General features: G+C 48.8%; 1 long non-coding RNA gene across 1 annotated transcript in view; it reads right to left on the bottom strand.

The window, feature by feature from the left end:
- LOC125936499 (uncharacterized) overlaps positions 1-6,218 on the bottom strand; it is a 15,035-nt gene extending 8,817 nt beyond the window's left edge. The window contains exons 1-2 of the long non-coding RNA XR_007462037.1: positions 5,169-6,218; positions 4,060-4,165 (exon numbers count right to left, since the gene is read on the bottom strand). This is a non-coding gene — a long non-coding RNA (uncharacterized LOC125936499). The remainder of the gene's footprint in view (positions 1-4,059; positions 4,166-5,168) is intronic.
- Positions 6,219-11,690: the final 5,472 nt, after the last annotated feature.

Genomic DNA, 11,690 nt, shown 5'->3' with positions numbered 1-11,690 from the left:
AGAGAGAGACAGAGCATGAACGGGGGAGGGGCAGAGAGAGAGGGAGACACAGAATCGGAAACAGGCTCCAGGCTCCGAGCCATCAGCCCAGAGCCCGACGCGGGGCTCGAACTCACGGACCGTGAGATCGTGACCTGAGCTGAAGTCGGACGCTTAACCGACTGCGCCACCCAGGCGCCCCTTAAAGATTTTCTTTTTAAACAATCTCAACACCCAGCGTGGGGCTCCAACTCAGAACCCCGAGATCAAGAGTCACATGCTCCACCAACCGAGCCAGCCAGGCTCTCCCTTGAGCATTTATTTGAGTCAGGCAATGTTCTGAGCACTTCACATTTAACGAAGTGAATCCACAGGACCCCAAGTGATAGACAGATACTATTGTATCGCCCCATTAGGCAGAGGAGAAGACTGAGGCATACAGGGGCTAAGGAACTCACTCAAGCAGCAGAGCTGGGACTAAATGAGATTATGAATACGAATGGTTTATCACAGTGCCTGGCACATAATCACCATTCCATCAATGGTGGCTATTTTTACCTTACTAATATCATCCTCATCGATGGTGGAAGAATTATGATTGATTCTCATCTTCTTCTCTGCACATATGTGAAATTTCCCATTTTGCTATAATGAAAATATTCTATGTGTGAGAAAAAATGTTTTTCTAAAGGTGAAACTCAATTTCTGAATTGAGCCTAATCTCTCAATGGTTCTTCTGATTCCTTCTGTCAAACTTGATGCTGCCCCTGGGCAGAAATGGATTGGTCACCTCAAATTTGACTTCTTTGGGCATAGCCAGGCCAGACACTGGGCACCCTATGACAGTCCTGGAGGGGCACAGCTTCAAGAACTTGCTAGTTGCCTGTGAAGAACGCAGCGAGCTGACAGCCTCCAGCTGCAACGTCTTAAGGATCTGTCTCAGCTTTCAAGCCAAGGCCATGCTCTTCCTGCGTTGCCCCAGGTCAATGACTGAGTATGGCGGGACACCAGGGCTGGCCATCTCGCCCAACGTGGGGCTCCTCTAACCAACAATCTTTGCTCCGGAGCCCCCCGTGGAGTTGACAAGGACTTTGCGGACCTGCATTGAAGTGAGCCCCCTTGATCAATTCTGTTTTCTCTCATATTTATTTTTCACAAGCAGAACACCTCTCCTACCTTCTACAAACCTCACTCGGTCTGACACACTGCCCCTTGCTACCCCAGAGGCATTCCCACCCCGCTTCCACATCTTCCCTGCCCAGAGAACCTTGATTTGGGGCCCAGCTAAGGGGTAGAAATCCCTTGATCTTTGGAGGGTGGCTGGCTCTCCAGCCCCAGCAGATAAATCATGACCCATCTTAAGTAAAAGTGCGCATTCTCCTTAAGCAATGATTGGTCCAGAATGGGCATATGATCCGGCTCTCAGCCAATGAAAGGTCAGGGGAAATCTGAGGATCCACTTCGTTAATAATATAGAGCTTCAAGGGGGTGAAAGCCTTTTGTCCCCCCATCCCTTCCTTCCTGCTTTGATCGGTGTCCTGTGATCAAACGTTCCATGATGCAGCAGTAGCTGGGATGAGCATGAGTCTGAGGCCAAAAGCCAACCACTGGAGATGATGTAGCGGAAGGATAAGCCTGGGTCCTTGACACATCAAAACGACTCTGGAGCTGCCGACCTCCAGACTTTTTGTTATAAAGGATAATTCCACCTCTTCTTCGCTTAAGCCACGGTCAGTCAGGCATGCTGTCACTTGCAGTTGAAAATATCGTAACCGGTGCGGTCACTTTCCCCATGCTCTATTGCCCAGATTGCCTGGGGAAATAGAAGGAAAGGAAGGAGAAAGAAGGAAACCAAAGTTAGCAAACCCTCGAAGATGCAGGGCTCAGGGTTGCCGTAGAGGTATTTGGACTTTTCCTGGAAGGGCGACATCAGAAAATCCTCCCATCTCCAACTTGCTAACACCTCTGTATGACACGTCCCTCCCCCTGCTTCAAATCCTTCCATGACTTCCCGTTGCTCCTAGGACAGAGTTCAAACTCCTTGTTATAAAGACCTGCAAGCACCCTGGCATCGCCCTGACCCTCTTTATCTCATACTTAGGCTCCAGTCAGACTGATCTACTTTTAGCCCTCCAATATCCGATTTCACCTCTAGGCATTTGCATGTGCTAATTCCTCTGCTCTTTCCCCATTTCAACTGGCTCTCTCTTTACTATTTAGGTCTCAGCTCAAACGTTGTCTACTCCAGGAGGACTTCCTTGATTTCTAGACCGGATCCAGTAAACCCTTGCATCTCTCATTGTACCTTATGTTTGCTTCTATTAAAACACTCACTAAGGGGTGCCCGGCTGGCTCAAGTTGGAAGAGCAAGCGACTCTTGACGCCAGGGTTGTGAGTTCGAGCCCCATAACGGGTGTAGAGATGATGAAAACAAATGAACTTAAAAAAAGAAACACTTGTCAGACCAGTTTTGTAGTTGTTCTGTTCTCATGATTGGAGAACTTGTCTTTGCTTTCCACTATTCCACTCCTAGCTAGTCCTGCTGGCCAAAAGCTGTCTTAGGCCCAGGCAGGCTCACAGAGGTAACTACTTCCCGTAGATCTCTCCATTAACTCCCTACAGAGCCTGATGTGGGGCTTGAACTCACGGACCGAGAGATCACGACCTGAGCTGAAGTCGGACGCTCAACCAACAGAGCCACCCAGGCGCCCCAAGAAATATTGTTTTTTAAAAAAGAGAGTGAGACAAGGGGGTGGGGAGAGTATTATTCAAAAATTTCAAAGTCACACAAGACAAAGAAAGACCGATGCTCCAGATGAAAGGAAATTAAAGAGACATGACAACTAAATGCAATATCTGACCCTAAACGGACTGGTTCTTGTGCTGGAGGAGAAAAAACTCTTTAGGACATTTTTGGATCAATTAGCAAAATTGTATATTATTGTATATAATTGTATATTATTGGAATTAGTAAAATTTGTATATTATTGGAATGCAAATGGTAGAAAAGGTAGATTAAAGATTTTTTATCAATAATTTTAAAGTATGAAGGTTGAGGGGCACCTGGCTGGCTCCGTTGGTGGAGCACGTGACTCTTGATCTCGGAGTCGTGAGTTCAAGCCCCACATTGGGCGTAGAGATTACTTAAAAATAAAACGTTAAAAGGAGCACCTGGGTGGCTCAGTCGGTTAAGCGTCTGACTCTTGATTTCAGCTCAGTTCATGGTCTCACAGTTGGTGGGATCGAACCCCGTGTCACATAGCCTGCTCGGGATTTTTCTCTCTCCCTCTCTCTCTGCCCCCTCCTGCTCATGCTTTCTCTTAGGTGTTCTTTGTCCCATTTTTATTCATCCAACTCTTCTGTAGGTTTGATATTATTAACAAATAAAAAAAATTCAACACAAAAATTACAATGTTAGAGGCCAAACTCCTAGGTTAGCCCCGTCTTACCCTCTACATGGTAAACGTTTGCACAGGGCTTCAGGAAACCTTCAGACTAACAAGGAAGTTTACACAATTCAGCCCAGAGTGGTGGGGTCCTGATGAATTATTAATGCTTATTCAGCTGCAAGAGCTTCACGAGGAAAGAGTCAAAGAGGAAAGTGGGAGAAGCATGACCGGCTGTAGAACCAGAACAATCTCAGAGAAGTGGCAGCCTTTTTTGTTCTGCCTTCTGTGCTTTAAACTTCTAAAGTCTGCAGGTGGATCCGTTAGGGCACGTTTGGGCTGCAGGTAACCTGACACTCAGGAGAGCCTTAAATGTCGATCTTTATTATCTCAGGTAACAATAAGTCAGTAAGTAAAATGTTTTGGGATTGGGAACTTCGGCATCTCAGTATTAGGGCAACAGGTCAGTTTCTTGAGGATTCCCTTGGCCATTCCCTTAGAGTCTCAAAGTAAGTGCTGTAGCTCCAAAAGTCACGTCCTAGTACAACCATGTCCAAAGAATGGAGGAATATATGTATGAAAGAAAAGGGGTTGGGGAGAAAACTTGTCTCTTTTAACAGAAAGAATCCTACCCAGAAGCCCTCAGCACACTACCCCTGCTGCCTCGTTGGCCAGGATTAGGTCCCATGCTTACCCCAAGACTAGGTCAAAGGGAGACAGGATTCCCATGCTGGCTTAGACCAAACAGAATTCATCCTCTGGGCCTTGCACGCTGCTCCTTGGTCCCACAAAATTCGGTTCTGATGGCCAGGAAGAAGGGAAAAGAAGCAATCAACAGAGCCTGCTTTATGGTTTTGGATATTTCCTGAGTAGGAGCCTAATATTCTCCTTTTGTGATCTGAACCAAAGAATAACTTGGAGCCACAAGGGTGCCAAGAAGCCCAGAGCCCTCAAGATACATGGCCTACACCAGGGACTCCACACTGACCACAACCGGCCCTGCCTGTCCAGAATTCATTCCCCCACGTTTGCACACACCGCTCAGTACTTCTTCAGGGAACTTCCTCTCCCTGTGTCCAGGTGGGGCCATCCCTACCCCAACAGGCATGTGACCAGACCTGGACAATCTGAATGTCACCTTCCTTTGGTGACAGTGACTGGTTCAGAGACAGACCATGTCCTAAGTTAGTCCAATCCGAGTGGATGCTGGAACTACAGTAGGGTTTTCAGGAAATGACCCTCCTTTTCCCACCGGACTTGTACCCAGCAGAACGCAGGCCTGGAGCCCCACTTGCCATCTTGTCAAGTGGAGTCTGACAACGGAGCCAACGCACTGAAGAGAAAAGGCAAGAGATGGCAAGAGACTGTCTGGCGACCTCATCTGAGTTCGTGAATCCAGCTAGGCCTAAAGCCAGAACTCTTCGGTTACTTCAGCCAGTCCTTTTTCAGTTACTTCAGCCAATAAACGGCCTCTTTTGCATAAGCCAGTTTCAAAAGGGTTTTCTTCACTTAAATGAAGGAGTCCTAAGTTTCTTAACCTTTGGAGAAGCGTGTTTGAAAGACAAATTCCCGGGTCTGGTCCTCAAAGGTTATGACTGAGTCCCCCCGGGGCTGGGGCCTGAGACTCCACTTTGGAACGAGGTCCTCCAAGGCCCCCCCTCGAAGGTGGTCCCGCTCACCACAATCTGAGACTCTAGGACCTTGGGGAAGGACGGCCTGTTTTCCTAACTGGGGGTAAAAGGAAACCCAGATCTTTCGATCACAAAGTCCAGCTACCTTCTTGGCACAGAGTCGGGGAAATACCTTTCATTCTTTCCCAATGACTCTGGAGTTGAGGAAATGAAAAGTAGTTGATTTCTCAAACAGGTTATTCCGCCACCTTGAACGTTGGTAACTCCCCTTGCTCCACGATGTTGCTAAAGCGACTCAGAACACTCAGGCAAGAACGATTTCCCGGCCAAACCCAGGGACTGCAAACCCTGTCACTTGAGGGGCCAGATAGGGAGGGCAAACCCGAGGAGCTATGGGAAATAGGCCTGCCTGTGGGGAGCAGGAGAGCTCAGGATGGACCAGGCTAATAGACGGCACTTAAAATTATACACTGCGCTGGAACCAGGGATGCACATAAGGCCACCTGGATCTGATTTCGCTTCCTCAGCTCAGCACCAGCATCCTCGGAGGCGGCTTCATCCTCAGAGAACACCGGCCCCCAACCTAACGTCCCAAGGGTTTGGGGACCGCAGCAGAAAAAGGTTCATGTTCCCAATCGTCTCGGTAGAAGTCCAGGAAGAAGCTGTCATTGGCCTGGTTGGGGGTCACGTGACGACCCCTGAGCCAATCGCTGTAGCCAAAGAGGTATGGTGGTGTGGTTGGTCAGCTCCGAGTCATGTGCCCATCCCTGGAGTTGGGGGATGGGGTCGGTCTCGTTTTAACCGCAGAGACAGAGACCCGGAAGTGGGGGAGAGAGTCGCGTGCCTTAGCTTGGGTTCCCGCACGAGGAGACCCTGACACAAAGATCTCGAGTACAAGTAGATTACTTGGGAGACGATCCCAGGTGGCACCATTTGGAGCTTGAGGGAATGAGACAGGGAAAAGAAGGCAGTCGATGGAGGGTGTGTTTTCACACGAGTTACTACTATAGTCAATCGGAGCTTAATCCCATCGGGGAACTCTGGGAGCCAGCATAGAACGTATGCCTCAGAGTTATCCCATTTTAAGGTTGAAAGCGCTAAGAGGTTTAGCTACCAGCGCCTGTCGATCCTTGTTGGAGAGCTGCTCCCACTGGCGTTAACTGCCAATTGCATAACTTTAAGTATGCAAGAGCAAACTGGTCCCTGGTGACCTAAGAAAGTCCTCGAACATGGACTGTTAGAACAGCGGCTAGGTCAGGAGATTGGAAATGGGCAGTTCGAGCAGAGTGACCAGCCACCCCAGTTGGGGACAAGAAGGGTTCTGGTCAATGGTAAAACCCAACTGCAGGATTTGTGGCCAATCCCACGTCGCCTGAGACCCCAACTCCAGTTTGAGAAGTTTATCCTCTGTACTGTCTCCTCTTCCTAACAACCTTCTCTTTCCCTGTATCAACTCCTCTTTGGCTAAAAGACGGCCGGGGCTCCTGCCTATGCTCTGTCCTCGTTGTTGGACCTCCTCGGCCCCCAGCTGTGCCCTGCCTCCTGGGAACCCCAGTGATGCCAGAAGCTCTGTCCAGCTCCCCAAATCCCCCATGTCCTACCATTTTGTTTTTCGATCATCTCAGCCCTGGGAGTCCAGGGCTTGCAGAGCTAAAAAGGAAGGATCAGAGTAGAGAAGGCACGTGCCGGTGTTTCTCACGGAAACAAAGTCAGGACTCAAACTCCTGGCCCAGGTGTTTCCCTCTGTACCCCTCAAAATCCTTAGTGTCTGTCATTCAGCTAACTAGACATTTCTCCAGAGCTGAGATAAAATCCTCCCACATGCCCCTGTGCTCAGCAGGGGGCAGAGGGCATGGCGTGTAATGCGGTCTCAAGAAACACTCTGCAAAATACCTCTAGGGTCCTCTTCCCTCTAGCTCCCAAATGATCTCAGGGACTGCTCGACTTGTCCAAACACAAGTTATCCCTTCCGTTCCCCAAGCCTGTCCCCCACCACCCCAGACAGCTGGAGGTGGCTTTTAGTGTTTGTTTATTTATTTAGTTATTTTGGAGAGAGAGAGGCAGAGAGCAAGCAGGGGAGGGGCAGAGAGGGAGACAGGAGACAGAATCCCAAGCAGGTTCTGTGCTGCCACCACAGAGCCCAATGCGGGGCTTGAACTTGCAAACAATGAGATTTTGACCTGAGCTGAAATCAAGAGTCAGAAGCCCAACCGACTGAAGTACTCAGGCGCCCCTGGAGGTGGCTTTTACCCCAATAACAACAGGATCCTGGAGAAACTGGAGTTTCTCAACATCTGCACTATCGACATTTGGGGACAAATGACATTGGGGGGTATCCTGTCCTGTGCCCTGGGGGATGTGGAGCAGCATCGTTTGGCCTCCACCTACTAGATGCCCCCACTATTGTGATGATCGCAAATGTCCCTGACACTGCCAGATGTCCCCTAGGAGACAAAGTCACCACTGGTTGAGGACCACTGATAGAGACCATGGATGTTTCCTGACTATTCTATGAAGGATAGCCATAAGCAACTGAGAGAATACGGTCATTTTCATCGAGCTGTAGATACCATGTACGTAACAACCTCGAGCCCGTCACACAAACGCAGCTTGCAGTGAAGGCTCTGGCAACCGCTGCCCGCCAGTTGGCTTCTCCCAGTGGGTCACACACAGATTCTGGCACCGGGGCCACCAGCCGCCTCCTCCCCACCCCAACACACGCGCAGCACACACAGAACAATGGAGCCCTCTTTGGCTCTCTGAGCTACTCCACACACCCACTTAGCTCTATTTTCCTGCGCCGGAGAAGGTCTCTAGGTTGTGGGCAACTGTGTTTAAGCAAAGGCAATAGAATGGTCTCCCTGGCCTCCAACTTCATGGCCCATTAATACATTTAACCTGAGTTTTTTGACCTTGGCACTATTGACACTTAGGGCTGGATAATTCTCTGTTGTAGGGGGCCATCCTGTGCCCTGAAGGATGTCCGGCAGCATCCTTGGCCTGTACCCACCAGATGCCAGGAGCACCCTCCCCCCATTATGACAACCAACAATGTTTCTAGACATTACTGTGTGTCGTTTGGGTTACAAATTCACCCCCACTTGAGACCCCTTGTCAATCTGTCCTGCAAACGCTAAGGTTCATAACGTCACCATCACTTTATGGATGAAGAAACCAGGGTATGGATAGGAAGGGATAGACAGGAAGACTTGCCTAAGTGGTAAAGGGCAAAGTCAAGGATTAGCGTTAATGTCCCAAACCAGTGATTACCAAATTCTCCAACTGATAAAAGCCTCGTTAACCGAAGTCCCAGACCCACCCAGACCCAATGCCTCTGAACTTTTAGGGATGCAGCGGGCAGTTCTGTATTTCCCAGCTATACAAGCCAGACATCAGCAACCCCCAGAAAACAGCAGTTCTCAATATGCCACGGCTCCCGTCCTCCGTCCTTACAGCTTTTCTCATCCTCCGTCCTTACAGCTTTTCTCCTCATATGCACCCCCAATGTGTTGACATTACCTTGCTTATCAAACAAAACCTGCTTCTAATGTAATCACTCATACATATTCCAAATGGGATTAGCTGGATTAGCAAACTGAGTTAAGTAACTGTCACTCATTGAGTGCCTATGAAAAAGTCAAAGGCGTCCCCAAACAGAGAATGAAGCCAACAGTGTGTCAAAGCACTGTTACTCTAACTTCTGCTGTATGTTGGGCCTTTTAGCTGGGTTATTATTTTTTTTAATGTTTATTTCTGAGAGAGAGAGAGAGAGAGAGTGAGAGTGAGTGGGGGAGGGACAGAGAGAGAGGGAGACACAGACTCCGAAGCAGGCTCCGGGCTCTGAGCTGTCAGCACAGAGCCTGATGCAGGGCTCGAACTCGTGAGCCGCGAGGTCATGACCTGAGCCAAAGTTGGACACCCAATACCGACTGAGCCACCCAGGCACCCCTTAGCTGGGTTATTTTTAAGGCCCACAGCAAACACTGGAATGTAAGAACCATTCTCATTTTAAAGAAGAAACTGAGGCACAAAACTTTAAGTGAGATCGAGCCCAAAGCCACATACAAAGTGAGAAAAATGTCATTACCTGCCTAAACCCACCACTGGCAAGTAGATGTTATGGCATTGTCGTGATTCACTTAGGCTCTATAGGATTTACATGTATATGTGCACTCAGACACAGAAAATTCTAGCTGGAGACAGGCCCAGCCTTCCTCTTAAACACACGGCCATCCAGTGTTCCCCACCCTCAAATTGAGGTTCTGTAGGCAAGAAAGAAGGGGCAGGATGGTTATCAGATAGGTACCCATCAGTGTCTCCCTCATTTTATAGATGGGAAAGGCCCCACAGCGAGTTAATTGGCAAGACTGGACCTCGAGCTCCAGTCTGGGCCAGCAGACTCTCTGCACTGTTCCAAATGAGGACTGAGTATCTGCTGGAGGCTGTTTCCTGGGGAACAGCAACCAGCCACTGGCCACAGGGACACACAGGAGCCCCCCTCCCCTGACAGCCCACCCCCCCAGAGACTCTGCCCAGAATCCACCTACTTAAGGAACAGAAGGTGACCCTTTGGTCACTAGGGAACTCCTTGTCCACGTGAAGCCCTGTGAGTCATTCTCCAAGGCTCCAAAAGGACTTCCAGACAGGGGCCCATCCCAGAAAGAAATAAAACGTTGGCTCAAGGCCCAGACTTTCAGGGAAACCAGCTGGCTCACTGGGGTGGGGGCAAGGGGAGGGTCACCTTGAACTGAAGCCTGGAAAAGAACTGTTTTCTTATTCAATAATTTGCGCATCAACTATAGTTATGCCTTTATTCCTTTATTCAACACATATTATTGAGAGGGGCAAGGTAACTCCTTATACCCTTTTGAATTGTATGCGTTTGGTATTACAAAAAGCACACACTCCTTTGTTCAGCTTTGTTTTTAGTTAATTTTTAATAACAAGTGATACATAAGCACATTCTCCTGGTAACTGGCATGAGACAAGGTAACTCACACCGTGACTCACAGGTAGTCTCTTTCCAGACTTCTTTTGTGCATATCCATGCAGATCCACAGAAAAGTTTTGAATTGTTTTGTGTGTGTTTGCATGTACGCTATCATGAGTTCGTTTGTAACTTAAAAAAAAACACAATGAACATAGAATTTATTGAGATGCTATTACGTGCCAGGCCCATCTAGGTGCTAGAGATACCGCAGTAAACAAGGTACAGCTGCTCTGTGAGTCTAGCGGGAGATAGAGCCAAACAAAGCGATCGTTACAGTACAATCTAATAAGCGCAAAGAAAGTGGAGGAACCAAAAGGGTACCCACTCCAGCCCAGGGTGTGTTCGGGTCCAGAGAGTATTCGTCGGGTGACAGAATACCCACTAACTAGTGGAAAAATATAAAGTGAAAAAAAAAAAGAAAGAAAGGGAGGGCACTTCACTGGTTTATGAGAAATCGTGACATACAGTTGCCTTCACACACGACTGGATCCAGGGGCTCAAGTGATGTCAAAATCGACACCTCTGTTTCCTTCATCTCTCTCGTTCTCCCTCTCCACCTTTCAGCTCTGGTTTCCTCTGTTTTGGATCTACTTTCAGACAGGCTTTCTGCACTTGTTGGCAAGGATGGCCAGCGGCAATTCCAAGCCAACTCAAGTGTTCTTTGTTGCAGGAATACATGCCCATCCAGGAACCAATCACCCGTGGCCAGGGGGATGGGATATGCTGATTGGCCAGGCTCACCCAAAGAGCTGGGGGTGGCGGAGCTCTTACCGGAACCCTATAGATAAGTGTAGGGGCGGGAGTGGTTCCCCAATGGGAAAGTGAGATGCTGTTTTCTGATCCAGAGGAAATCAACGTTGCAAGGTCAAGGTAAAAGATCCCCACTACTGAAAGTTTCCAGGAGAAGTTGACTTCTAAGCTGACAGGGAGAAAAGAAGCAGAAAGGGCGCATCTGGTAGAGGAAACAGCATGTACGAAGTTGTGGAGAACATTGCTTGTTCCAGAAATTGTGAGTGATTTGGTGTGACCCGTGGGTACTGTGGGAGGAGGGAGAGGAAGTGATGAGGTCAGAGAGAAAGACGGGATGCCTTGGGGGGGGGAGGGGATTGCAATTTTAGCCGGGCCCCTCCCCTCCACCTCTCCACCCCCATCCCAGTCCCAGGACCATGACTCAGTCATGGGGTATTCACACTCCCCGGCGTCAAGTTTGGCACAGCTTCTATATCTTGAAAATGTGTCATCCATCAGCAGACCACATCGCCCCATTGATCCACTCTGTGGGTTCCTGAATGTCAGCTGATTGTCACAGATTAGACAACAACTCTTCCAGAGTTTCGTAAGGCAAAGGAACTCCAACTTGAAAATCAAGGGAGGATTAATACATACGACACAAGCCGGATGCATAGCACACAGATGTTCACGCAAATTTTTTGTTCAGTTGGAAAGAGGAGAATCACATTATAAGCAGGCCTACAACCGCCTTTTTTTTTTTTTAAAGTTTATTTATTTATTTTGAGAGAGAGAGCACAAACAGGGGAGGGGCATAGAGAGAGGGAGAGAGAGAATCCCAAGGAGGCTCCAGGCTGTCAGCATGGAACCTAGCACAGAGCTTGATCCCATGAACCGTGAGATCATGACCTGAGCCGAAATCAAGAGCCGACTGCACAACAGACTGAACCACCCAGGTGCCCCTGCAACCACCTT

The sequence above is a fragment of the Panthera uncia genome, assembly GCF_023721935.1.
Source record: "Panthera uncia isolate 11264 chromosome A3 unlocalized genomic scaffold, Puncia_PCG_1.0 HiC_scaffold_11, whole genome shotgun sequence".
Taxonomy (NCBI): domain Eukaryota; kingdom Metazoa; phylum Chordata; class Mammalia; order Carnivora; family Felidae; genus Panthera; species Panthera uncia.
The sequence above is the reverse complement of the archived record's forward strand: the minus strand, read 5'-3'. Positions and strand labels throughout refer to the sequence as shown.